The sequence below is a fragment of the Macaca thibetana genome, chromosome 3, assembly GCF_024542745.1.
Source record: "Macaca thibetana thibetana isolate TM-01 chromosome 3, ASM2454274v1, whole genome shotgun sequence".
NCBI lineage: Eukaryota > Metazoa > Chordata > Mammalia > Primates > Cercopithecidae > Macaca > Macaca thibetana.
Window position 1 is genome coordinate 90,186,870 of NC_065580.1, and position 25,815 is coordinate 90,212,684.

Sequence of the window (25,815 nt, forward strand, 5' to 3'; positions counted from 1 at the left end):
AGCCCCATCTGATGTGCAAGACTACCCTGCAGAGATCAGGTCCAGCCGTTTTCTTAGGGCTAAAGACTCCTATGGGAGCAAGTTGAGCCTCGAGAGATGGCTGTCCCTGGCTATGCTCCACTACTGATGCTACTGCATCAAACCCTCTGGGCTCCACATCAGCTGTCTTGCTGGCCCTACCACTTCTCAGAGATATGAAGACAGTGGATTTATTTTACTAGTAGAAATGTCACATGAAATATATAGAAAAGCTTGTATTTACTGAGACATAGTTTCAGACATTGTGGCAGTCTACAGCTACTTTTCTACATATCTCACGAGAACAAAGATATTCTACTTAAATAGAATAGAATGATCAAACTCAGGAAATCTGACATTGAATATGGATGATATATTTAATATATGATATGTATTCATATATTCCCAATAATAACAATAGTTTCCTTTATAGCTTGTATTTTAAATAATTTTATCTTTTATTTTAGATTCAGGGAGTATATGTGCAGGTTCATTACATGAGTATATTGTGTGATGCCGATATTTGGGATATGAATGATCCTATAACCCAAATAGTATGCATAGTACTCACACTTAGTTTATCATTTCTTGCCTCCTTTCTCCCTCCCCACTGTGTAAGTCCCCAATGTCTGTTGTTGCCATCTTTATGTGTATGAGTACCCAATGTTTAGCTCCTACTTATAAATGAGAACATGTGATATTTGGTATTCTGTTAATGCATTTATTTTCTTAGTATAATGGCTTCCAGCTGCATCCATGTTGCTGCAAATGTCATGATCTCATTCTTTTTATGGCTCTGTAGTATTTCATGGTGTATACATGCCACATTTCCTTTATCTAATCCACCATTGATGGGCACCTAAGTTAAGTCTTTATCTTTGCTATTGTGAATTACACTAAAATGAATGTACACGCCATATATCTTTTTGGTAGAACAATTTACTCTCCTTTGTATATATACCCAGTAGGGGGATGGCTGGGTCAAATGGTAGCCCTGCTAATTGTTCCTTAAGAAATCTCCAAACTGCTTTTCGTAGTAGCTGAACTAATATATACCCACCTACAGTGTATAAACATTCCCTTTTATCTACAACCTTCCTAGAATCTGTTATCTTTTGACTTTTTAACAGTAACCACTCTGACTTCTGTGAGATGATATCTTATTGTGGTTTTCATTTACATTTCTCTGATGATTAGTGTTTATGAGCATTTTTTTTCATATCTTTGTTGGCCAATTGTATGTCTACTTTTGAGAAGTGTCTGCCCATGTGTTGCCAATTTTTTCATGAGTTTATTTGTCTTTTTGCTTGTTGAATTGTTAAAATTCTTTATAGATTCTGGATTTTAGACCTTGGTTGAATGCATAGTTTGTCAGTATTTCCTGCCATTAAGGAGATTGTCACTTTAACCCTATTGATAATATCTTTTTCTGTACAGAAGCTCTTTAGTTTAATTAGATCTAACTTCTCATTTGTTTTTGTTTTTGTTGCAATGACTTTTGAGGACTTAGTCATAAATTGAGTACCAAGGCCCATGTCCAGAATGGTGTTTCCTAGGTTTTCTTCTGGAATTCTAGATGATTTAGACTTACATCTAAATCTTTGATCCATCTTGAGTTAATATTGTATATGGTGAAAGATAGAGGTCTAGTTTCATTCTTCTGCATGTAGCTAGCCAGCTATCCCAGTATCATTTATTGAATAGAGAATCCTTTCTCTATTGCTTATTGTTGTCAACTTTATCAAAGATCAAATGGCTATAGGTGTGTGGCTTTACTTCTGGGTTCTCTATTCTGTTCCATTTGGTCTAGGTGTCTGTTTATATAACAGTAACATTTGGTTTGGGTTACTGTAGCTTTATAGCACAGTTTGAAGTTGGGTAATGTGATGCCCCTGGAGTTACTCTTTTTGCTTGGGATACTTTGGCTACTGAGGCTCTTTTTTGATTCCATATGAATTTTAAAATAGTTTTTTCTAATTCTGCAAAAATGACATTGGTAGTTTGATAGGAATCGCAATTAATCTGCAAAATTGCTTTGGGTAGTATTGCCATTTTAATAATATGGCTTTTTCCAATCCATAAGGGTGGAATGTTTTTCCATTTGTTTATGTCATCTATTATTAGTTTCAGCAGTATTTTGTAGTTCTCCTTGTAGAGATATGTTATTCCACCTCCTTGATTAGATGAATTCCTAGGTATTTTATTTATTTTGTTGCTATTTTAAATGTAATTGCATTCTTGATTTGGCTCTCATTTGAAGATTATTGGTATATAGAAATGTTACTATTTTTTGTACACTGATTTTTTTGTATCCTGAAACTTTACTGAAGTATTTTTTCTGTTCCAGGAGCCTTTTGGTGGAGTCGTTAAGATTTTATAGGTATACTATCATATCATTTATGAAGAGAGATAATTTGACTTCTTCTTCTCCTATTTTGATGCCCTGTATTTCATTATCTTGTCTGATTGGCCTGGCAAGGAATTCCAGTATGATGTTAAATAGGAATGAGGACAATGGGCATTCTTATCTTGTTCCAATTCTCAAGGAAAATGCCTCCAGCTTTTGTTCATCCAGTGTGATATTGGCTGTGGGTCTGTCGTAGATGGTTCTTATTTTTAGTTATAATCCTTCAATGCCTAGTTTATTGAGGGTTTTTGTTATGAAGTGCTATTGGATTTTATCAAAAGCTTTTTCCACGTCTGTTGAGATAATTATATGATTTTTGTTTTTAATTCTGTTTATGTGATTAATCACATTTATTGACTTGCATCTGTTGAATGTACCTTACATCCCAAGAATGAAGCGTACTTGATTTCGGTAAATAGCTTTTTCTGTGCTACTGGATTGGGTTTGCTAGTATTTTGTTGAGGGTTTTTGCATCTGTGATCATCAGGGATGTTGGTTTTGTTTTTGTTTTTGTTTGTTTGTTAGTTACGTTTTTCATTGTTTCTTTGCCAGGATTTGGTGTAGGGGTGATGATGGTTTCATAGAATGAGAGAATGAGTTAGGGAGGAATCTCTCCTTCTTGATTTTTTAGAAAAGTTTCATTAGAATTTGTAACCACTCTTTTTGTATATCAAGTAGAATTCAGCTGTGAATCCATCTGGTCTAAGGCTGCTTTTGGTTGGTGGGATTTTTCTTACTGACTCAATTTCAGAACTCAATATTAGTCTGTTCAGAGTTTCAGTTTATTCCTGATTCATATGGAGAGCTTGTGTGTTTCCATGAATTTATTCATTTTTTCTAGGTTATCTTGTTTATGTGCATAAAGTTGCTTATAATAGTCTTAGAGGATCTAATGTATTTTTATGGGATTGGTTTTAATATCCCCTGTGTTGTTTCTGCTTATGCTTATTTGGATCTTCTCTCTTTTTTGTTTGTTAATCTAGCTAGTGGTCTATTAATCTTGTTTCCTTTCAAAGGACAAACTTTTGGATTTATTGATTCGTTGTATGGATTTTTGAGTCTCAATTTCATTCATTTCCACTCTGATTTTAGTTATTTCTTTTCTTACAGCTTTGAAGTTAGTTTTTGTTTTTCTAGTTCCTCTAGGTGTGAAGTTAGATTGTTAATTTGACATCTTTCTAACTTTTTGAGCTAAGCATTTAGTGGAAAAGCATAAATTTTCCTCTAAACACTGCTTTTCCTGTATGTGGGAGACGTTGGTATGTTGTGTGTCTATTTTCATTTATTTTAAAGAACTTTTTGATTTCTGTCTTAATCCTATTTTTAACCAAAAGTCATTCAGGAGCAAGTCGTTTAATTTCTATGAAATTGTGCTATTTTTGGAGATGTTCTAGGTACTGATTTCTGTTTTTATTCCACTATGGTTTGAGAATATGGTTGGTATAATTTCAATAATTTTGAATTTGTTGAAACTATGGCTGAGCATGTGGTCAGTCTTGGAGTATGTTCTGTATACAGATGTATGTCCTCTTAATGTATATTATGTGGTTGTTGGGTGGAGTGTTCTGTAGATGTCTATTGAGTCCAATTGGCCATCTAATTAAGTCCGGAATTTGTGAATTTTCTGCTTCAGTGAACTACCTAATACTGTTAGTGGGGTGTTGATGTACCCCACTATTATTGTATGTCTATCTAAGTCCTTTCCTAAGTCTAGAAGTACTTGTTTTATGAATCTGGGTGCTCCAATGTTGGGTGTGTCTATATTTACAATAGTTGAGTCTTCCGGTTGAATTGAATCTTTTATCATTATTTAATGCCCTTCCTCCTCCTTTGTTGGTTAAAATCTCTCTTATCTGATATAATGATAGTGACCCCTGCTGTTTTCTGTTTTCCATTTATGGATAGATCTTTCTCCAATCATTTTATCCTGTGTGTGTGTCATTATCTGTGAGGTGGGGCTCTTGGAGACAGAAGACAGATAGGTCTTGTTTTTTTAATCCAATGAAACTCTGCCTGTAAATGGAGCCTTTAGACCATTTACATTCAAGGTTAATATTGATATGTGACATTTTGATCCTATTGTGAAGTTGTTAGCTGGTTGCTTTGTAGTTTCTATTGTGCGGTTGCTTTGTAGAGCCTATGGGCTTTGTACTTAAGTGTGTTTTATGGTAGCAAGTATCATTCTTTCATATACATGTTTAGAACTTCCCTAAGGAGGGCTGATCTAATGGTAATAAATTCCCTTAGTGCTTGCTTCTCTGGAAAATATTTTATTTATCCTTTGCTTATGAAGCTTAGTTTAGTGGGATATGTACTTCTCAGTTGAAATGTATTTTCTTTAAGAATACTGAAAATACACCTCAATCTCTCCTGACTGGTAAGATTTCTGCTGATAACTCTTGTTAGCCTGATAACATTCCCTTTGTACATAATCTGACCTTTTTCTTTAGTTGCCTTTAAGATTTGTTTCTTTAGCATTGACCTGGGTGAGTTTGATGACTTTATACCTTGCTGTTGTTTGTTTTATACAGTATCTCACAGGTGTTCTTTGGATTTATAGTATCTGAATGTAACCTCTCTAGCAAGATTAGGGAAATTTTCTTGAAGTATTTCCTAAAATATGTTTTTGAAATTGTTTTTTTCTCCTCTCTCAGGATTGCCAACACTTTATAAGCTTGGTCATTTTATACAATCTCATATTTCTTGAAGACTTTTCATTATTTAAATGCTTTATTCTCTCTCTCTCTTTTTTTTTTTTTTTTTTTGTCTGACTGAATTAGTTTGAAAGACGTGCCTTCAAGCTCTGAAATACTTTCTTCTGCTTGTCCACTCTGTTCATAAAAGTTTCATTGATATCTTTGAAATTCCTTAAGTGAGTTTTTCTATTCCAAAATCTCCAATTGGTTTCTTTTAAAGATATTTAACAGTTCCTTCATTTCCTGATGGAGACGTAGTATGGTCCTTTTTTTTCAGGTATTACATGGCATAATTCTTGCACTGGTTCCTTTTCATCTGGATATACTGGCCCTTCTAAATTTGGTAATTATTTTTGTGTGAGGAGAATTTTGTTCTTTCAGTATATTTTTTCCTTTATCTTTTACCCCACCCCCTCCCTTGGGGGTTTGACTTTAGAGAATGTTGATTAGGGCCTTTTGGCTTTGCTTTTATAGCCCTATGCAGTTTTTTTTTCAGCCGGTTTTATATTGGGCTGTGTGGTTCAACCTGCAAGTCAATATATAACACTTATGGGTAAGAGCCAGCTGAAGATCTCTGCACAGGAATTGTGGGGCAAGCCAGTCCTTTGAATACCCGAAGATTTGCCTAGGCATGGAGCAGAGTGGATCCCACTGCACAGTGATCTATACACAGGAAGGGTGGGGTGGCTGCAGCTGCTTATCCAAGTGAGCAGGTACTCTGAATGCCTGGAGATCTGCCTGGCCATGGAGCAGAAAGGGCTCCACCACACCATAATATATGTCTAGGACAGGTAGGCTGGCTCAGGCTGCTGAACTAGGAAAGTAGTTGCTCTGAATGCCTGGATATCTTCCTGGTGATGTAGTAGAGAGCACCCCACTGCACCACAATGTATGCACATGAAGGGTGGGGTGACTCAGGCTGCTGATCCAGATGAGAGGGTGCTGCCAGTACCTAGAGATCTGCTTTTATCAGCTGGATACCATCGCAGGGGTTCTTCATCCCTGTTGTTCTCCCTGAGATCTAGGGTATCCTTCATGATTCTGGTGGATTCTTGTCTTTCTTCTTAAATTGAAACTGAGAGTTGATCTTCATGTACAATCTTATTATTTCCAACTGGCCGAGGCGCACTAAAAGCCTTGACTCCACCAATTTTTAGGGAAAAGCTGTTTTTCATTTAATTCAATAACGAGTCAAGAATCATGCATTTTATTTGTGATGTCTGTAATCTTCTATAATCTAGAAGACTTCAGCATTTTTTATGTCTTTCTTGAAACTGACATTTTTGGAGAATCAAGGTCAGAATGACACATATTTTGGACTTGTTAGATAATTTCCTAGTAAGCAGAAACATTTTTGGCAGAAATTTTATGTTAGTAATATTTGATCTTTCTCAGTTTATCACATTGGGAGTACATGATGTCACTCTTCGCCATAACTGTTTATGTTAAGTTTGATTAGTTAAGATATGATTTCTTCATGGTAAAGATTTATTTAGCATTTTATAATTGATAAGTATAGTTTCTTCAATGTTTATTAGTCTGCTTTAAAAAATCGTTTACTCAAATCATCCCTTCCCAACTCATCTATTTTAAAATCAGTATCAATTTGTAGATTTTGTGTGTGTGTGATTCTATTTCTGTGAGTATTTATTTTGAGGCAAAAAATTGTCCCAAATTTGGCCAGTAAAAGACTCTTAATGCCGGTTTCCTCAGAATATGTCTCTATTAGTTCTCCAGGTTTTTCTTATTTCCTGGCACCACAGGATATTTCAGGGTCACACTATAATCTTCCTGCTCTAGATCTGGAATCAGTCTTTTCTTCAAGGAGCTCTCATTCCTTTTAGTGTAAAATGATATTTCAAAGGTGATACTGGTAAGCTAGGAATGATTATTGCTACTAGGGTGCCATTTTGTTAGACCCTTTTTGTAGACAGATACTTCCTATTCCAATTCTAGCACCACAATATGTTTGTTCTTTTTCTCCTATCCCACAATTGTATCTTTCTTCTTCTATAGCAAAAAAAAAAAAAAATCCTAATTTATCAGCAATATCAATATATAATAACTTATTTTCTCAATTCTACAATAAATACAAAATAGTGTTGGAATTTCTGTGTTAGTAGCACTGCAAATAATAAACCTAAGAAGGACAACTCAAGGTATCTTAATTTTTTTTGTCCTTAGAATATTTACCATTGGAATTATACAGTTAAATTATTGTATGAAAAATTTATTTGGATAAATTTTTGTTTTTCTATCTAAGTGAATATGTTATCTCCTTGATACATAGTTATAGGCCATTTCTTTCAATATTCAATTTTAGGATTTCTCCCCTTATCTTTGTTGAAATAATTTTATTTTTTGCTTATGTAAAATATTAGCATGTTTCAAAATCCAATTTCCTTCCCAATCTCTTTTTCTGGATTCTTAATCACTTCTTCTAAGTAAACAATTTTATTAGTGGCTAATTTATCCTTACTGCATGTCTTTTTGAAAAATGAGCATAGAGTGATGATAGACATATAGAAGTAAATATGCAGACGTACATACGAGCTTGTGTTCACACAAAAGGTAGTGTTCAATAGATAACCTTTCCCTATTGCTTCTGTTTATCCAATGTATACATCCTATGAAATTTCTCAATATCCATTCATAAACATATTCCTCACTTTTTAAATACCGTATTAGCCTCCCATTATAGAAAATTACCATAGTTTATTGATCGCTTCCATATGTATAGACTTTTAGGTCATTTTCAATATTTTGATATTGCAAATAATGCTGCCATGCATAAGCTTCAACATGTTTTTGTATTTGGGAGGATATTTCATCAGGTTAAGTTACTAAACATGGAATTGCTGGACAAAACTAAATATGAACATCTTTTCATGTGTTTAAGAGTTATTTACATATCACTCCTTGTGAATTTTGTATTTATATGCTTTGCTCAGTTTTGTAATGGATTTTGGCTCTTTTATCTCTAATTTTTTAAAGAGTCCTTTACCATTTATAGTGGTTCTTGAAAGTAAATTTGCTATACATTGGTATATTATAAGGTATGTCCAAGCAATGTGATATTGAAAATAACTTAAGCTTGCCAATTATTTTTCTTCTTTTAAAGTAAATGAGAGGATTCTGGAAAGATGGCAGAGTAGGAACAACCATGAATCTATATCCCTACCTAGACAACAATTGCATTGGCAGTACCTGTCTGGTGTAATTATTTTGGAACTCTGGAGCCTATTGAAGATTTGCGACTTTTAGGAGAAGGCTTGAATGGTAAATTGCAGTTAATTTTTATCAATCTCAGCTGTTAGTATAATATAAGCTTCCTATCCCCCACCCCCAGCCAGGGGCAACCAGCTGTGCACACTTCTGTGAGCAACTTGCCACAGCTTGCAGGAGTAAGGGTAGGCAAAAAGCACCCTGTCTTTCAGTATTGGGGATCGGTGTTATGATCATTGATTGCTCCTTCTCATCATAGAGGTGCAAACAAAAAGGTGGATAACCATTGCTATGGCACCATCCACCAGCAACGAAAATGCTTGTCCCTCAGCTACAGTGACTTCCAGAGTATTTAAAGGGCTGGTGCCCTTCTCCCTCCTCCTTTTCACTTTTGTCTTTTCCCTCTTTTAGAAGCCAGATCATAAAGACTAGAACCCTCGGCCGGGCGCGGTGGCTCAAGCCTGTAATCCCAGCACTTTGGGAGGCCGAGACAGGTGGATCATGAGGTCAGGAGATCAAGACCATCCTGGCTAACACGGTGAAACCCCGTCTCTACTAAAAAATACAAAAAACTAGCCGGGCGAGGTGGCGGGTGCCTGTAGTCCCAGCTACTCTGGAGGCTGAGGCAGGAGAATGGAGTAAACCCGGGAGGCGGAGCTTGCATTGAGCTGAGATCTGGCCACTGCACTCCAGCCTGGGCGACAGAGCGAGACTCCGTCTCAAAAAAAAAAAAAAAAAAAAAAAAAAAAAAAAAAAAGACTAGAACCCTCAAAAACAACTGCATATAGAAGAAAAATTGGAAAGTACTGGGCAGGCTCAGAAAAAGGCACAAGGTCAAAAAGACCTGAGAAGACTTTAAGGGTCTCAGACTGATTCTCAGTAGAGACAATTTGCAAATATTCTTCTAAAATACAAAAACAATGTAGAACAACATCAAATAGCAAACCAGGAGAAGAAGAATAATCAGATTTCCAGGTACCACATTATTAGATTCAAATGTCCCATTTTCAACCAAAAAAATCACAAGGCATATAAAGATTCAGGAAAGTAATACCTATTCAAAGGAAATAAATAAATCAGTAGAAACTGTCATTTGAAAGCACCCAATGGCAGAACTAACTGACAGAAATTTTAAAACTGTCTTAAAGAGGTTCAAAGAACTAAAGGAAAATGTGGAAATATAGAACTTAAAGAGCACAGTAAAGCAACTAGATATAAAAGACATATGCAGAACACTCTCTTTAACAACATCATACACATTCTTTTCAAGTGAATATGGGACATTCTCCAGGCCAAAAGTTAAGTCTCAGTATATTTCAGAGTATATATCATACAAAGTATTCTCTGACCACAATAACATAAACCTAGAAGTCAAAAACAGAAGTAAAACTGGAAAATTTACAAATTGTAGAAATAAAACAACATACTCTTAAACAACCAGTGGATCAAAAAAAAACCACAAGGCAAATAAGGAAATAGTTAAAGATGAATTAAAAAACAACATACCAAAACTTATGGGACTCAGTGAAAGTAGTACTAATGGAGAAATTTTTAAATACTTACATTAAAAAACAAGAAAGATCTCAAGCCAACAATTTAACTTTACACCTTAAGGAACTAGAAAAAGAGAAGAAACTAAGCCCAAAGCTAGCAGAAGTAAGACATGATAAAAATTAGAACATAGATAAATGAAACAAATAATAGAAAAAAATAGAATCAATAAAGTCAAAAGTTGTTTCTTTGAAAAGATGAATAAAGTCAACAAGACTTTAGCTAGATAGACTAAGAAAAAGAGTAAGAGGACTAAAAAATACTAAAATTAGAAATAAAAGTGGAGATGTTACTACTGATTACACAGCATAATAAATGATTATAGGAGAGTTCTATGAACAATTGCATGTCAAAAAATTGGATAACCTAGATGAAATGGACAAATTTTTAGAAACATAAAACCTGTAAAACTAAATCATCAAGAAACAAAATATCCAAATAAACTTCTGTAACGAGTAAGGAGATTGAATTAGTATAAGTTCAGTAATCAAAAACTTATAAATGATAAATGAATTCAGCAAAATAGCAGGACAAAAAGTTAACATGCAAAAACTAGGTGCATTAATATACACTAACATAACTAACATGAAAAGGAAATTATAAAAACAATTCAATTTACAATCATTTCTGAAAGAATAAAATATTTAGGGATTAATTTAACCAAGTAGGTGAAAGATGTGTACAATGAAAACTAGAAAACATTGGTGAAAGAAATTATTGACATAAATAAATGAAAACATCCCATGTTCATTGACTGGAAAGCTTAATATTGTTAAGATATCAATACTACCCAAAGAAGTCCATAAATTCAATGCACTACTAAATTCCCAATAATGTTTATTTGTAAAAATAGAAAAACTCACCTTAACATGTATATGAAATTTCAAAGAAACCTGAATAGCCAAAACAGTCTTGAAAAAAAGAACAAAACTGGAGAACTCACCCTTTCTGATTTCAAAACTTACTACAAAAGCTATGGTAATCAAAACAGTATGGTGTAGGTATAAATACAGATGTATAGATTAGTGAAATTGAGCGCCCACAAATAAACTCTCATGTATATAGTCAAATCATTTTTGACACGAGTGTTAAGACCATTCACTGGGTGGAGGACAGTTTACAATAAATGATGCTGAGAAAACTGGATATTCACAAGCAAAGGAATAAAGTTGGAACTTTATATAACAACATTTATGAAAATTAAATGGATCAAAAACATAAATGTAAGACCAAAAGAAATAAAACTGTTAGAAGAAAATTTAGAGCACAGGCTTTACAGCATTGAATTTGGCAATGATTTCTTGGATGTGAGACCAAAGGCCCAGGCAACAAAAGAAAAAATACACAAATTAAACTTCATAAAAATTGAAATAATTTGTGCCATGAAAGACACTATCAATTGAGTAAAAAGACAACACACAGAATGAAAGAAAATATTTGTAAATCATACATCTAAGGAATTAATATCCAGAATATGTAGAGAATGCCTAAAATTCAATAACAACAACAATAACAAAATGCAAAAATGGGCAAAGTACTTGGATACACATATCTCCAAAGAAGATATGCAAATGGCTTATAAACACATAAAAAGATGCTCAGAATCACTAATCACTAGGGAAATGCAAATCAAAATGCATTAAGATACCACTTCACACAGACTACAATGGCTGCTATAAAAAAATAACAAAAATAAGTGTTGTTGAGGATGTGGAGAAATTCGTACACTTGTGTAGTGCTGGTGGGAATGGAAAATTGTGTAGTTGCTGTGAAAAACAGTATAGTGAGTGGTTCTTCAAAAAATTAGGAATAGAATTACCATATGATCCAGCATCTTCACTTCTGTGTGTATACTTAAAAGAACTGAAAGCAGGGTCTTGAAGATATATTTGCATGTCCATATTCATAGTAGCATAACTCACAATTGCAAAAATGTGGAAACAACCCTAGTGTCCTTCAGTGGATATAAGGGTAAACAAATGTGGTATATCCATACAATGAAATGTTATTCAGCCTTTAAAAAAGGAACTTCTGCAATATGCCATAATATGAATGACCCTTGAGGACATTATGGCAGTGAAATAAGCAAGTCACAAAAAAGCAAATACTGTATGAGTCCACTTATATGAATTATGTGGAGTTGTCAAAATCATAGAGATAGAAAGTAGAATGGTGATTGTCAGGGATGCGGAAGAGGGAGAAATGGAGAGTTATTGTTTGATAGGTGTAGAGTTTCAGTTTTACAAGATGAAAAGTGTTGTGGAGTTGGATGGTGGTGATGGCTATACAACGATATGGATGTATTTAATATCACTGAACTGTACACTTAAGAATGATTAAGATGGTAAATTTTATGTTATGTATATATACTACGATATATACCATGATATAAAAAATTAGAGAAAAAAGAAATGGTGGGGAACAAAACTAAAAGAGGGCTTAAAATTAAATAAAGGAATATGACATGTATCTCTTGACAAAAAAGAGAAGCAAATATAAGATAATTTCCATAATAATATTATTCTTCATTGGTTGCTTTCCAGTCTAGCTTGTTGGATAAAAAGGAATGAACAGGAGCTCACCAGTCATCAGAGAATTGCACCTAACTCTAGGTAAGCTTATTGGAAGAAATCCTATGGTCAGTTATATTTCTCATATAATGAGAAACAAAACTACTGTTGAACAGTTGTTAGAAATAATCCATGTAGAACTTTGAAATGTGTCCATTATATTTGGTTTATAGAAGCACCAGCCTCTACACAGCATTACAAATATACTGCTTATCAATGTCAAAGTGACTAGAACACTGCCTCCATAGAAACTTTCTGTGGTACCTCATTACGGTACAGATTATCTACCTTTACTTTCATATAATTCCCTAGAGCACACCTCTCTCATTTTTCCTGTATTTTCTAAATTTATGGAATACATACAACTTGAATATCTTTATGATTATCGGTCTATTGTTCTAACTTTTAATTATCTGAATCATAATATATAGGTTCTCTAATATATATTTTATATTATTATTTTACCATATATTTATACATTAGTAGCAGCAGCCAGCTTGCTTGCTTGTATCCTTCCTCCTTCCTTTTTTCTTTCCTCCCTCCCTCACCCTTGACCTTCCTACCTTCCTCCCTCTGTTCCTTCTTCATTTTTTCCTCCCTCTCCCCCTTTCTTACCTTTCTGTAACATGTTGGAATGACTTTCTGGCTCTAGGATTGTGCCATATAATGTCTTTCTCTATCATAGCTTCCTCATTTCAAAGATATTTTTCTGTGAATATGTAAAATAAATGTCCAATTCCAGAATGGCAGAATAAATGAGTATTCTTAGGATTTGGTAATTGGGTGCTACAGATCCTATTTAAAACTCTTACATATTTGTCTTATTTGTTACTACATATTAGTGATTCAATGTTTAAAGCCTGAATTTTTAATACAGGCTGAAGGTTTAGGTTTATGTGTTTGGTTTTTTTTTTTTTTTTTTCCTTTTGGAATTGGCTGGTAGATTATTTACTGGTAAAAACACCAACTCAATTAAAATAGATATCTGCATCAGGGCCGTATATCACATGTTTGCAAACTGTTATGTTCAGACCTCAGCAACTTATAGCTCCTAAGTACTAATACTTTGCTTAAAGACATTATCATCATTAATTTTGCTTTTTTCTTTTTGCTGCTATTCAAAGTCATCCCCATTTTGATTTAAAATTAAATAAGTCACTTCATGACATACATAATTACTCATATCTGCAACCTGAGACAGAATTTCTTTCAAGAGGAATCAGATTTATCTCAACTAATGAGTCATTAAGTTTCATTTCTCTTGCCAACTGTACATTATCTTTTATTCAATATGATATGCCAGAAACTTCCCTAAATGCCAAAATATCATTTATCCTCCCTCTACCCTCTTTCCCCAGGGAGCTAGGCATTTCTGTTCATTCACCTCAACCCTGATCCACATGCCTGCTGTTTCCATCCCAGCCGTCTCTGCAAGCTGCCAATCATGCTCCTCTTGGCCAGAAGGCTTAGGGCTTTTGAGTTTGTACAGCCAAATATCCAGAGACTAGGTTCACTCCACCCAACACTTTTGGATTTTGATTTCGGCATTATTTTTCACACAGACTTCCAGAAATGAAAGGTTGCTTTACCAAATCCCCATGACACCTGGATTTTTCTGTTTATTTATATTTTGCATTTTCCCAGCTACCACATAGAAGCCAACCTAGGAGGAGATAGCAGAGGTGATTGTAAGTGCACTGAGTTTCACAGTGAATGCATGCTACTTGACTGCTGGCTAGGGGCCTTATTTACTGAAGACATTTTACAATTTTCTGTTTCCTTCCAAGCCACCTCAGCAAGAGTTTTCTTTTGAATTTCGGTGGTGAGAGGTGATAGACTGATGACAGGTTGGCATGATGCAGCCTTTACCTGTTGAATAGAAAGAAGCTTAAAGTCTTTGAAGAAAATATCTAGGAATAATGAGAGAACTGTTTTCCCTTGAGAACTCTGAATAGTTCAATAGAATTATTGCAAGCCACTAAAGGTGCACGTTGCTTCTAACTGTGCCACACTTATCTATTCTCAAAATTTAGAGAGAAAAAGGTTTGGAATTAGAAGATTATTATGTTTTTATTATCTTACATTTGATAATGCTATTGCTTAAAATGTACAAATACCAGTCAACTTGACCAATAGGGTTAAAAAATACCATTTCATTATAGTCAATTTATTGTTTGTGCCTCATGACCTTTTTTAAAAAAAAATATTTATTTCATTTATTGAATCTATCTTCCCAAAATGACCTTTACCATTAATTAAAACTACATTCTCCTGCACTTAAAGAGTAGTTTGGCTACCATTTATAAAAGTGGTATTAAATCTTCACAGATACTAAAGGGAGACAGACTCTTAACATCCTCCTTATACAAGCTAAGAAACAAGAAATACAGCACCCTAACTCCTGATGGCACATATTTGAGATAATTTTCTCAACTTCAGCTGAACTGAAATACCCTTGTATTTTCCTCTTGCCATCATAGGAAGACAAGGCTGCAGGCCATATCATGATGAAATCCATGGAGTTGCTGGTGGAGTCATCTTAGTGGTCTAGTATGTGGTTCTTAGCTCTCTGTGTCCAAGATTTTAATATACTCGTTATACAGTAAAGTCTTGAGAAATTTGATTATATATGCATCTGAAATGCATTTGTAAAGCAATTTTTAGATATATGTATTTATATTGGAACATATCTTTCCAGTAATCAAAAAATATCATTTTTACTATACAAAATACCTCATTTCCAGTATCAAAGTATTTAGAAGTCAAATTAGCAAGCAGAAATTGAGGAGTGAGAAATCATAGAGAAGGACTGGAGAGAGATGGAAGCCTTCTTCATTTAAGCCCTTTCAACACTGCCCCCTTAAAGATTACATTGTTCTGGAGACCAGACTGTTTTACAGGAGTAATTGGAATTAGAAGTACCATCCACAGTGAAATTACATGGGGAAATGAACTGGCTTTGGCTCTCTTACTCGCAACCCACAATTATATAGAAGAACTAGAGGGGCAACAGTGTGTATGTTTCAGAAATCAGACTTTGTATCAGGCAAATTTGTATTTGAACCTCAGCTCCACTGTTACTACAGCTGTGGAACCCTAGATCAATTACCCTGATTAGCTTTAATTTTATCTGTACATGTAGGAAAAAAGCTCCCTCCCCTTCCTGCTCCCTTCCTACACCACACACAATACCATTAGGGTTGCTGTAAGGCTGAGGAAATACAACATAATGAACACAGGGACTGTCAGAATGGGTCATCAATAAAATGACCAACTTACTAATATATGAAACTGGGTAAGGCTGCTGGGCTGGATTGTCTACTGTCAACTCAGCATCATTACCACACCCTTCAAAGATCTGAAAATTGCATTCCCCAAACTCCCCTTCCCTATTATTTTCCAGGTAGAATTTCCTATTGAGAGGAAGTTGCATGAGATTTAGACAGCAAAAGAGAAAAAGCTCTTATTCTCTGGATGTGGTTGCAACCAAACTTGTAGGCAGGCAAACTTGTAGCAGCTACTCAGTGAGCACACGAGAACCATCCATATTGCGGCAGATGGCAGAGATTTTCCCCAGCATCCCTGACTTTCCAGCTTCAGCAGTCCCAGTTTTACCAGGGCAACGCTCTGACCTTCCCTCTCCAGCTCTTCCAACATCTGTGTAAAGCCTAATTTCTGAGCAAAACCTTTATTCTTGAAAGTGTTAGGATATCTCTGTTTCCTGACTGATTCTGGGTTGATAGAACTGGCTGTAGTCAGGATTAGGAAGCTGCTCCTATTCTCCATAGAGAGGATTTGTTTATAGATTATTTGATTAGTATTATTCTCTCGTACTAGACTATAGCACCAAGTCCAGTGCTTGGCACATTAGGAAGTCAATAGACACTTGTTGAATGCCAGCATCTATATATGTTTGCCTCTGTTTACCCTAACCCCCATCCCCTTTCTTCTAGAATGAGTTTTTTCTCACTCTGCCTCCACTGCATGGTTGAACGAGAGCCAAAGTCTGCTTTCAGAGCTTACTCCTCTGGACACATTTTATTGTTCCTGGTCACTGCTGGCCAATTACAATTTTTCTAAAGACGTCTTAAAGTAGATACTAACAGTACAGCCCCTTGCTGTATCATGAAAGCCTGGAAGCTACTAGCAACCATCATTTCAGTTGTATGGAGAATGTCTGAAGGAATGAAGTAGAAATAATAGTAGTACACATGTGAAATGGTGAGAGAATCTTGTCAGCATTCAAATTCCCTAGCAGCAGTAGTCCCCAGTAACAGTTTGTAGTGAAGGATAATACTTCACGTTTCTTGTCTAAGGAAGTTTGAGTTGAATTTCTGTCACTGCACCAAAAGAGTAATGTATACTTTCTCCACTTGTATACCAACAATCTTATGTCTCCAGTCCTGCCTTTGTCCTTGGCTCTGCCCTTACTGTCCAATTTTCGGAAGAGAAAAATGATAGAGGTAAAAGTCAAAGAGTTAAGTTAGAGAAGAAAATATGGGCCCCTGTAAAGGGAAGGCAGGGAGAACATACCTAGTCACCTTCAAAGCTCAGATGTGTGAAAAAATACTATTTTTTAAGTTTACAAATGAGTACATTCTATTCCATCAAAAAGAACCAAGAGCTAGTATTCAGACAATCATTCAGTGCCCCATTGTGTTAGTTATCTTATCCTCAGGATCTATACTAACTTACAACGTCACCATATCACACACTTGCCATGTTATATCACAGTGTATCTACCTACTAGTCATTCTACTTCATTAATCCATAATCTACGGAAAGGCAGAGATTATATTTTCTTTGTCTTCACATTCTCAGCATCTTTTGGCATATTACTTGCCTCATAATAGGTGATCAATAATCTTATGTCAAATGAATAAGATATATTTACACAAAGGAACATGTCTGTTTTGACACACCTTTTAAAAAGTCTCAGTTGATAATTTTATTTAAAGAAATATTTGACATGTTATAGTTTAATCAGGTAAGAAATCTGGCCAGTTTATTTACATTTTGATTATATAGAGAAATATATATAATTTTATATGCCAGCTTAAAAAGTTTTCTGGAATTCACAGTGAACAAATTGTAAAATACTGTAATGAAATTCTTTGTTGTCTCTTCTCCTTTCTTCTTTCTGAGTGCCAGGTTTTATGCTAGGAGCTAGGGATAATAAGACGCAGAAGCTCTCAGTTCTTCCTTAAGAAAGAGAGTGAAATCTAGTGGCATAGACTAGAGATGCCGACATTCTCTCTCTCTCTCTCTCTCTCTCTCAAATGCTTAGAGTTGTTAGAGATAATCAAATATTTATTTTATCACCAAATGACCAGTAAAGAATACAGTTGCATTAAGTATGTAAGAGTCTTAGTATTAATAAGTATGTAAGACTCTCAAATGGAAAAGAATATCCGAAGTTTCTGCTTTAAAATAATAATGATAATAATATCTAATATTTATAGGGTGCTTGCTAAGTACTATGAACTCTGCTAAATGTGTTACATAACCTATATTAGCCCTACAACGTTCATGTGCAGTACATATAAATTAATATATATTTTGCAGATGAATAAAATTATGCTTTGAAGTGTTAAGTAGTTTTCCCAAGGTTATATAGCTAACATGTGGCTCTGCCAACATTCTAACCCAAAGATGTTCATCTGTGGAGCCAGCACTCTTCTGTAAAGAGAGGCAATGTTTTAAAAGCACAATTAAGGAGGAGGAAAATCAGACTATTACTATTGGGATTGTGAATAAGAGTTTGAGTGGACTATGTTCTAGTAGAAACTTTGTGATGGAAACCTTGCATGTAAGGGAATTGGGAATGAAGTTTACATATCTTAGAGATGGCCTTAGCAGGTAAAGGCAAAAGTTGAAAGCATCAGAGGTGGAAAAAAATTTCAATAAATACAATTGACCCTTGAACAATGCAGGGGTTAGGGGGAGTGACCCCTTCATAGTTGAAAATTTGTGTATTATCTTTTGGCTCCTCCAAAACTTAACTACTAACAGCCTAGTGTTGACCATAAGCCTCACTGGTAACATAACCAATCGATTAGCACACATTTTGTATGTTATATGTATTTTATACTGTATTCTTACAATAAATTATGCTAGAGAAAAGAAAATTTTACTAAGAAAATTGTAAGGAAGAGAAAATATTTTTGCTCTTCATTAAGTGAAATTGGTTTATCTTAAAGGTTTTCATCCTCATTGCCTTCACATTGAGTAGGCTTAGGAGGAAGAAGAGGAGGGATTGGTCTTACTGTATCAGAGCTGGCGGAGATGAAAGAGGTTGGGAAGTGGAAGGGGAGGCAGGAGAGGCAGGTTACAATAGCTGTAACTTTACCGAAATCATCATCATAATTTCTGTCTGATATTTTTGCTTTTACATTTCTCCAAAAATTTTCTATATGGTACCAATCCTTCTTCCACTGTTGCTCATATCATGGAAGAGGCCATGTCTAAAAAAAGTCACAAACTGTCTTGAATCATCAGAATTCTCCTGCCAGATTGTCTGATGTCAATTTGTTTCCTGGCATTGTTTCTTCTGCGTCTTCCTTGTCATCTGGAACAGGTTCAAAAGCACTTGTCTCCATTAAGTTGTCTTCTGTTAATTGCTCTGGTGTGGTGTCTATTAACTCTCAAATTTCTTGAAGATTCATATCTTGTAACTTTTCACCTGTCTTTTTTTTTTTTTTGCCATATCCACAATCTCTCTCATGATTTCCTTGATTGTCTCTGTCATAAATCCTGTGAAGTCATGTGTAACATCTGGACACCGTTTTCTCCAGTAGAAATTTATTGTTTTAGGCTTGATGGCTTTCACAGCTTTTTCTGTAACAATGATGACATCTTCAATGTAATGCTTTAAGACTTTCATGATGCTCTCTCTGAGGGTTCTCTTCTATAGCATTGACAGTCCTGTCCATAGAGCATCATGTATATTTGAACTTAAAGGTTTTTATGACTCTCTGAACTACAGGTTGAATTAACAATGTTGTGTTTGGGGACAAGCAGACAGTTTCAGCGTCTTTGTTGTTGAAATCATGGTGTTCTGAGTGGCCAGGAACATTGTCCAATATCAAAAGAACTTTAAAAGACAGTCCCTCATTAGCAAGGTACTTCCTAACTTCAGGAACGAACAATCAATGGAACTAATCCAGAAAAAGGGTCTCGTTCAAGTTTTCTTTTATAACCAGAAGACTGGTATCTGGTGTTTCACTTTTACCTTCAAGGGTAAGAGCTTAGTGACTTTATATACAAGGGTAGTCCTGATCATAAACCTGACTGCATTTGCACAACAAACAGTAGAGTTAACCCTTTTTCTTCCTCCCTGAAGTCGTGGTACTTGCTTCTTTTCCTTCCTAGTAAATTTTCTTTATGGCATTGTTTTACCCAAAATAGAGCACCTTTGTCTGCATTAAAAATCTGTTGGAGCAAATATTCTTTCTCTTCAATAATTTTCTTTTCTTTTTTTTTTTTTTTTTTCCAAGATGGAGTCTCGCTCTGTTGCCTAGGCTGTAGAGCAGTGGTGCTATCTGCAAGCTCCGCCTCCCAGATTCATGGCATTCTCCTGCCTTAGACTCCCGACTAGCTGGGACTACAGGCGCCCACCACCATGCCCAGTTAGTTTTTCATATTTTTAGTAGAGACGGGGTTTCACCATGTCAGGATGGTCTCGATCTCCTGACCTTGTGATCTGCCCACCTTGGCCTCCCAAAGTGCTGGGATTACAGGCATGAGCCACCGTGCCTGGCCCTCTTGAATAATTTTCTTTATGACACCTCTGGGAACTCGTCTACAGCCTCTTGATTAACTGAAGCTGCTTCTCCTGTTATCTTGATTTTTTTTTAAGACAAACCTCTTCCTAAATTATCAAACCATCCGTTGCTGGCATTAAATTCTCCAAGTTTAGAGACTTTCATTTTAAGATGTCACATAATGACTTCCTTAAAAAAAATAAATTTAGAGTCTATAGATATACTTTCATAGTAATCCTGTACTCGCATATAAACTGAATTTTCAATGTGAGATTTAAAAGTATTTTGCGAAAAGTGCAAGGTTTTTATACTTGCTAAACAACAGCTTCATGAGTTAATTCCTCCCTCCCTCCCTCCCTCCCTCCCTCCCTCCCTCCCTCCCCCCTCCCTCCCTCCCTTCCTTCCTTCCTTCCTTCCTTCCTTCCTTCCTTCCTTCCTTCCTTCCTCTCTCTCTCTCTACCCCACCTGCCCTCCCCTCTGTGCCATCCCTCCCCTCCCTTTCTTCCTTCCCTCCCTTTCTTCTTCTCCTTGTTTTTCACAGTGTGCCTCATGTTGAATTTATTTCTATTGAAATGATGGGAAACTGCAGCTATAGACCTGAGCCTGCTGCACATATCAAGCAAGTCAACTTTTTTATATAGTGTAATGACTTGTCTCTGCTTCTTGGCAGCACTTCCAGCATTACTAGTGACACTTCATAGGGATCCAATGGCATTACTCAAGGTTTACAGTACTGCACTAAGCATGATGAAAAATATGAAATACACAAGAACTGTGAGATCATTTTTTTCTGTGATATGCAATTTACTGGAGATGATTAGCATCATATGGCATCTTAAACAGATCTCACTGCAATAGCAACAGGAGATTGCTACAAAATTATTACAGTAGTATAATATGTACTATAGTTAATTTTATTCTGTTATGATTTCATTCTGCATTTTTATGTTTGTTTACATTTCTCTCAGCTACAACTGACACCATGTATGGTCTGTGTTTGTGTGTATATATTTTGATAAATCTTGACTTTTTATTGCAAATTTTTGCATATTTTATGGTGGTAAATGATAAAATAAACTAATATCTATGTATATTTTATGCCCTCATGACTATACCTAACTTTCTCTTATTTTTTTCAATATTTCTAAGCTATTGAGATTCACCTGCAAGTTTTTTCAAATTGTTGGAAATCTTTTAAAAATTCCAGTATATTTATTGAAACAATCAGTGCATAAGTAGACCCACACAATTCCAACCTGAGTTGTTCAAGGGTCAACTGTATTTGACATAAATATGCTATATTTATAATATAAATATCGTCTATTATAAAATAGATGATAATCTTCAACAGTCAGATCTCAGAGCTCCCAGAAGTTAGACAGGAGAAATATATTCTTTTACCCACTTTATAACATTTACTCTTCAACTGCCTATGACTCTGGGGCAATAAATTTAGAAATACACAGATCAGCAACAAGGTTGCTCCTAGATCAAGAAGCTTGTGACACAAGCTATTACTATAAAGATTGAGGCTGGAAGAGACAGTTTATTGAGTAAAATTAGAGTTCTCTTATAATAAAGTGATGCTGGGTGAAAAAAAAGTAGACATTTACTTCACATAGCATTTGAAATATATGCCCAAATTTTGTCTAAAATATCTAGCTGGAGTTTTGAGGCTACATGTGCTCTTTAGGTATGGAGTTTTCACATGTGCTCCACTTTTTTCCCCCTACCTTTGGCTTTACATGTGCTTTGTTAGTACTAGCTGGTAGCCTTAGTTTATTATATTGCAGGTCAGATGTTACAGTGAGAAAAGTACCAGATTGAGAGACTTTAATTCCAGGGAAGGACTATGTGAGTTCTTTAATTTGGTACAATTCATCAAACCTCAACTGAAATTGTTCTAAATCAAAGGAGATTGGTGACCCTAAGAACCCATTCGGTTTTGTAATTAAATTAGCCTTTGCTGGTCCTCAGCCCTCAAATTGTGAAATTCCTTTTCTATAGCACCTCTTTCTAGGATCATCCTAAGTCATAGTTTCCTTTCTCTATAGACATTGACATGTCACCTGTGGTCTCCACCAAATTGGTTTTGTTAAGGTTACAACACTTATTTATATGAATACTTATTATTATTATTATTAGCTCAGCTCTGAATAATTTTTTAAAAGTGCTGTCAATATTACATAGTGACAAACACTTATTAGAGATTTAATATGTAGTGTTCAATTGCATATAAACTGTCACACCACTTCACTGTCTCTTATGAAAAAAATGTAATCTGTCTCTAAGAATTGTTTCTGTCATTATAAATCACATATAGCTTTATTTCACATATGAGTAAATTAAAATGAGGAGGGAAGTTAAGATTTGTCTAGGTCATACCTCATGTCTTCTTATATAATTTTCTTCTATCTATACCAATAACTCTTTTCAGTATTTAAAAAAATTAAGTGACGAACAGCTGAATCTTGTTTTAAATGTCCATGCATTTATTCATCTGCCATGTATTATATACTTACTGTGTCCCACGCCCTATGCTTGGCCCAGGCAAAAGAAAGAAAAAGAAGCCAGTAATTGCTCTGATTTGGCTTATAGAGTGCTGGAAGGATGTGTGAGAGCAATAAAATGGCAATAACAATACAGTGTGAGAAATAGAATAATAAGCCAACATGGCATTTACTTTGCAAGTGCAATGTAGGGGCACTGAATTCAGACCGAATGAGTCAGGAAAGATTTTCTGGTAGAGTGGTAGCTAAGTTAAATATTGAAGGGTAATAGAAATTAGCCAGGAACAGAAAGAAAGAATGAACCTTCTAGGCAAATGAAGCAGCATACACAAAAGCAAAAAGAGATGAAAGGGTGTCATACCTTTGGAGAATAGCAAGCGGTTCAACTTGGCGGATATCAGGGGGAAAGTAAAGGCCTTACATAATGTTTCTTATTTTGTAAAATAATTACATAGGTTTATACTATATTTAAGAGGGACTTACAATAATCAAAAAGTAAACATGGGTTGAAAAAAAGTAGATGTGACAATAATATAGAGCCTGCAAAAACAGTACCAATCCCAGAAGGAAGGAAAATGAGACGGAGAAGCATGAAAATAGCTTGACCTTTGGTGGCTGGGAAGCAGATAAAGGTCTCTCTGTGGTCCCATCAGCACAAATCAAGTGAGCCAAGGTGCAAGTCACCTGAAGAAACAGTCATAAGTCACCACATGCATTTATTTTCCCTACCACAATCCAGAAGGAGGACCAAATCAATTCAGAATCATGGCTTTGCCTGTATGAGTGATAGCAGGTCGTTTTCAGTGGGCCAGGTCCAGCATTGTATTTATTCAGTGTTGAAATGTAGTAAGGGAACAGAGAATTGGTTGACTTCCAGAATTATGAAATAAAACATTTGGCTACAAAATTAACCACATGAACAAATGTCTTTTGAGGTTTGTTATGGTAGCTGCATTGTGCATCAAGCTGACATTGGGATATATAGGATTTTCATCTTATACTCCATCTCTTTACCTCAGTTGATGAAAATCATTAATGTCAGAATATACATTATATTGTATATTTTGAAATCCCCAATCATTTTTCTGAACCCCAACAGAAATTGATATCCAGATCACTATAAAGAAGATTTGCTTTTAATACTAGCCATCTCAACAGGGAGTTAAGTTTCTATTTTTTTTTAATTCCTCTCAGCCAATATTAACACACACCCTGAAGTTCTCTTCACTTACATTCTGTCAGTTTCCTTTGTCAGCTGAGGTTGAAACTGGCTACCCAACTAGCTTTAATTCAGTTGTATTCTCTTAGCTCAGGATTTTATTACTATTCCATAATGCCTGATAAAATGGGATGGACCCACCCACTCTGTCAAAATCTCTAAATTGGGAAGAAATACGTCAAGTGATTTTCACTTCTCTATTCTTTGTCCTTCATTGTGAATTCTAAAGCAAAATTCTAAAACACGATTTAGAATCGGAGCTGTACATTACCATTTTTGTAATAGCAAAGGCAATTTCTAATCTTAGTGTAGTAGAAATTATACTGTGTTTAGGATCACAAGACCTGCTTTTTAAGTCTTAGAACTGAAACTGACTACATGCTTTATATTGAGCAAGTCAGACCTCCCTGTTCTTTAAACTCCTTCCTGTGTGAAATAACATATATAGACTGGTGACCTCTATAGGTCTTTCTTATGACTCTCTGAATGCTTAAACAAATGTAATTCATTCAAGGCCTCCATTAATAAAGAGAAATCTAGAAACAAAACAAATCATACCATGAGGTCAAAACATCAAAACCCTTGAATAGGTTACATAATCACCCTAATGATGATAGCCACAACCATCATGATACATTATTTATCAAATATCTCCGTATTCACCTCACCATGGTAGACACTAAGATATATCAAATAAACTAAACAGATGTGGTCCTGGCTGGACTCCTAGGAGCACAATAGATAAAAAGAGAGAATGGTTTCCCACATGAAACTGCTCCCTCAAAGGAACTATTTTTCCGGCGTTTTCTTCAGGATGATTCATGATGTGTAGTATTCTGTTCACTTCCAGGTTAAGAAAGAATAACCAAGAACAGAACTGACAAATTAAGTCAGTCAGTGCCACCTGCAGTTGGAACAATGACATAAATGCTGCCACATTTTTAATGGGAAAATCTAAAGGAAACTGTTCAGAAGAAAATCAATAAAGCCATCAAACATTGGGTACTTGTTAGATGTAGTTTCTGTTTTGGAAGGAGTGGTAATAAGATGAAATTCACTACCTTAGTGTATTTATTCTCTAGGTAAGATGACAAGAGGAGTGATTACAAATTGAAATTGATTCAAAAAATGTGTCACCATTTTTAATAGTTGAAGTCTATATAAACAGAAATGCGTATCAGTGAACAAAGGGCCTAATGATTGACATTAATAAAAAATACTCTAAAAACCCAACTGCGCCTTGAATGACAAGAGAATTAGAAAGAAATATTAAAATAAAGACAAATGAATTGATATTGTGTAGTGTTTTGCAAAGCATGTTTTTATACTCTCATTTTATCTTCAGATGATAAGAACAAGGCTAACAGTATGCCCATGTTAATGCTTTGACAAGGTAAAAATACATAGACTTCAAAAATAGGAAATTAATGGCCAGAGTATTCATTGATTGCCTCATAGGTGTTCGCAGTGAGCAAAGGAACTCTTGTCTTTCATTAATCCTGAAAATTTTGTAATTATTACCTCTTCAAATATTGCACCTTTTCTACTTTTAAAATTATCTTTTTCTGTAACTATAGGTAGATATAGAGTAATCCATTTTAATTACTCTGCCATGTCTCTTAAATTGCCATGTCTCATTTCCTTGAGTTTATATATGCCAATAAATGTTTTAATTGCATCTGTTATAAACTTTCTAACCCCTAGGCATTATGTTTCAGTGAATTTTAAATTTAACACAGCAGGAATTAGCAGAATTTATAGGTTATTTTTTTATAATAATAATAATGACAAAGTTATTCTCATTTTCCTGGGATAAAGTCTCCCAGGCTTAAAAATTTGGAATTGCCTTGATTTTA